The sequence below is a fragment of the Eschrichtius robustus genome, chromosome 1, assembly GCF_028021215.1.
Source record: "Eschrichtius robustus isolate mEscRob2 chromosome 1, mEscRob2.pri, whole genome shotgun sequence".
NCBI lineage: Eukaryota > Metazoa > Chordata > Mammalia > Artiodactyla > Eschrichtiidae > Eschrichtius > Eschrichtius robustus.
The window spans coordinates 28238685-28242357 of NC_090824.1; the positions used below are offsets into that span (position 1 = coordinate 28238685).

At 43.7% G+C, this 3673-nt stretch overlaps 1 non-coding gene and 1 pseudogene across 1 annotated transcript; one reads left to right on the forward strand and one right to left on the reverse strand.

The window, feature by feature from the left end:
* Window positions 1-225: 225 nt before the first annotated feature.
* On the forward strand, window positions 226-874 carry LOC137775501 (BOS complex subunit TMEM147-like; annotated as a pseudogene).
* Window positions 875-2906: 2032 nt separating this feature from the next.
* LOC137777514 (U6 spliceosomal RNA) lies at window positions 2907-3009 on the reverse strand. The gene has a single exon (XR_011076545.1). It is a non-coding gene; the product is annotated as a U6 spliceosomal RNA (small nuclear RNA).
* Between the last annotated feature and the right edge of the window lie 664 nt (window positions 3010-3673).

Below are 3673 nucleotides of genomic sequence, written 5' to 3' on the forward strand. Positions count from 1 at the left end.
TAAAGAGTGAAGTAAGTCTGGGAGTTGTTAGCATATAGATGGATAAGCTCTAGAGGCAAGGGAATAGAAGAAGGAAAAGAAGGGAGAAAGAAAAGGGACTAAACTTTAGAGTCACCCAGAGGAAAAGCAAAAAGAGGCAGAAGGAAGGTAGGTGCCAGGCCCAGGCTCAGGCGCCAGGCCTCCGAGGCAGAGAGGCGCGCTCCGACGGGCTGGGCAGCCGGCGCCATGACACTATTCCACTTTGGGAACTGCTTCGCCCTGGCCTACTTCCCCCCTACTTCATCACCTACAAGTGCAGCAGGCTGTCCGAGTACAGCGCCTTCTGGAAGTGCGTCCAGGCCGGGGCCACCTACCTGTTCGTGCAGCTGTGCAAGATGCTGTTCCTGGCCACTTTCTTTCCCAGCTGGGAAGGCAGCATCTATGACTTCATTGGGGAGTTCACGAAGGCCAGCGTGGTTGTGGCAGACCTGATAGGCCTAAACCTTGTCACGTCCCAGAATGCCGGCAAGGGGGAATACAAGATCATGGTTGCTACCCTGGGCTGGGCCACCGCCAAGTTCATTATGGCCTGCTACATCCCCCTCTGGGTTGGAGCTCGGGCACTGAGTTTGACTGGAAATACATCCAGATGAGCATTGACTCCAACATCTGTCTGGTCCATTACGTCATCACATCTGCCCAGGTGTGGATGATCACATGCTATGACCTGTACCACACTTTCCAGCCAGCAGTCCTCCTACTGATGTTCCTTAGTGTCTACAAGGCCTTTGTCATGGAGATGTTCGTCCACCTCTGTTCCCCGGGCAGCTGGACGGCACTGCTGGCCCTCAGCACCCTGGCCCTGTATGTCGCCCTTGTCAATATGCACTCCTAGGCTTGGTGTCCCAGACTTTCACACACCTTTTCCCCATCTCCAGGTTTTAGTGAAGTAAACAGTATTTGCAAAGTTCCAAAAAAAAAAAAGGCAGAAAGAAAAACCCAGAGAGAATATTTTAAGAAGAGGGGGATAAGTAGTCAATTGTGTTATCTGCTCCTAATATGTGAATAGATCTGCATGAACCACCCTGGAAAGATAGCCACGTTAAAGAGGGAGTTCAAAGTTAAATATATGTTATGATCCTACTTTTGCAAAATTGATATGTATACACACATGTTCAGTGAGTAGAAAGAAGTCTAGAAGACTTTAGAAAGAGCAGACTGACAGGGGAAACCCTGGTGAGCTTGTTTGTGGGAAAAGGTGGCCTTTTTACTTTGCACACTTCAGTTTTGTTTGCATTTTTTACCACAAGAATGCATTCTTTTGGTAAATAAAAAAGATTTGTAAAAGGGGGAAACTACTGTTTAAAAACATCTATATTCAAATTTTCTGTGGAGTAGAGAAGGTGATTAAGAACGTTGGCTTCAGAATCTAATAAACGTGAGTCTAAACCCCAGCTCAACTCCATGAACCAATTAATCTCTCTGAGCCTCAGTTTCCTCATCTGTAAAATGGTGATTATACTGATAATTACTTCAAAGGATTGCAATAAGGATTAAATGGGGAGCGTGAGTAAAGCAACTAGTACAATGACTGTCATACAGAAAAGGCTCAATTGATATTAGTTATACAAGTATAATATATATATAAGTTATATATTATAATATTAGTTTTATATATGTAGTAAATAAAATAGCTATTACTAGATCAAACCAGCCAATCAGAGATGTACTCATTTGGACAACATTATTTTGGTCCCTCTAGAACTGCTGTCACTGAAATGCATTTTCTGTGTCATGCTTTGGTTGTTATAAGAAATGGTGATGGGCTTCCCTGGTGGCGCAGTGGTTAAGAATCTGCCTGCCAATGCAGGGGACACGGGTTCGAGCCCTGGTCTGGGAAGATCCCACATGCCGCGGAGCAACTAAGCCTGTGAGCCACAACTACTGAGCCTGTGCGTCTGGAGCCTGTGCTCCGCAACGGGAGAGGCCACGACAGTGAGAGGCCCGCGCACCGCGATGAAGAGTGGCCCCTGCTCGCCGCAACTAGAGAAAGCCCTCGCACAGAAACTAAGACCCAACACAGCCAAAAATAAATAAATAAATAAATAAATGTATTTTAATAAATAAATAAATAAATAAATGGTGATGTGAAGTCAGCCACTGTTATCTATTGCCAGGATCCATCCCATAGTACCAGGGAACTCAGGAGGGGCCTGTGTCTACCCAGGGAGCGTACAAGATGGTCCTCAGCAGAATTTCCATGTGTTTTTATAGTTTCTCTCATTCTTTTCAATTTCTATTTTTGTGTTTTACAATGCACATAATATATTAGTTCATCAGTGCATATGTATAAATATAAACAAATATACCTGTATTGGGGAGTTTAACAATTTTTACCCACGGAAGATTAACTTATAAAGTTTGAAAAGCAGTGTCTTCTTGATGAGTTCTCTCAGACTCAAGGTTACAAAAAGCTGCATTTCTCCCAAGGATTTGGTTTATCGTTTCTAATAAATACAATCACTCCTGTCATTAAATGCCTTTTCTTCTTGGCTTTGACTGCTAGAAACCTCAGAGCCAGATTCATAACCCAGCTCTACACACAGAATGTCTATGGCTGGTATCCTGAGGGCTGTGGTTATGAGCACAGCTTCTGAAACCACATTGCCTGTGTTCACATCCCACTGTGTGAACTTGGGCAAGTGACTTAACCTCTCTGTGCCTCCGTTTCCTCAAATGTAAAATAATTATAACAGTAATCACCTCCCAGGATTATTATAAAGATTAAATGAGGTGATGCATGTAAATCAATTAGAACAGTGCTCAGCATTAGTAAGAACTCAAATATTATTTTTGTTGTTATTATGGGCTCTCATTCCATGATTTCTTTCTTTTTTTAAAAAATTTTTATTGGCGTATAGTTGCTTTAAAATATGGAACACTCACAAATTTGCATGTCATCCTTGCGCAGGGGCCATGCTAATCTCTGTATCGTTCCAATTTTAGTATATGTGCTGCCGAAGCGAGCACTCTCATTCCATGATTTCTTTACCCTTGCTTTTCTTCAGTCCCATTTCTGCTACTCTTTATGTATTTCAGTCAGGCACTTAAAATCCTTTTTTGGAAAGAGTTTAAGCAAACAACCGTATGAATTTTTTTTTTCTTAATATGCCAGGCACTGAGTTAGGTTCTTGAAGAATACAAAGATAAAGAAAAGATTGTGGGAATTCCCTGGCGGTCCAGTGGTTAGGACTCCGCACCCTGCCGAGGGCCCGGGTTCAGTCCCTAGTCGGGGAACTAAAATCGCAAAAACTGCGCAGCTCGGCCAAAAAGAAAAAAAGAAAAGATTGTTTCTGCCTTCAAGGAAATGTTCAGTCTAGTGGGGAAGACATACATACAAATAGCCATAAACCAAGTACAGGATATGGAAAGCCATGCAGGAGAGGTGTGCAAGTGCCGTAAGGACACGGAGTAGATGAGATCCGTGAAAGCTTCCTAGAGGAGGTGGCATGGGGGTTGCACTGCCCAGGAAACAGAGATGATAGAGCAGAGATCCCAGGTGGAGGGAGTCCTGGTGATCTAAGGCAGACTCTCCAGGACCGCTGTGCTACCCACAGTGCTGGTTAAGGTGGATACTCAATAAGTCCCTGTTTTTGACTGCTGTACTTGATTCAAGTGGTGTGAAAAAGAGGAG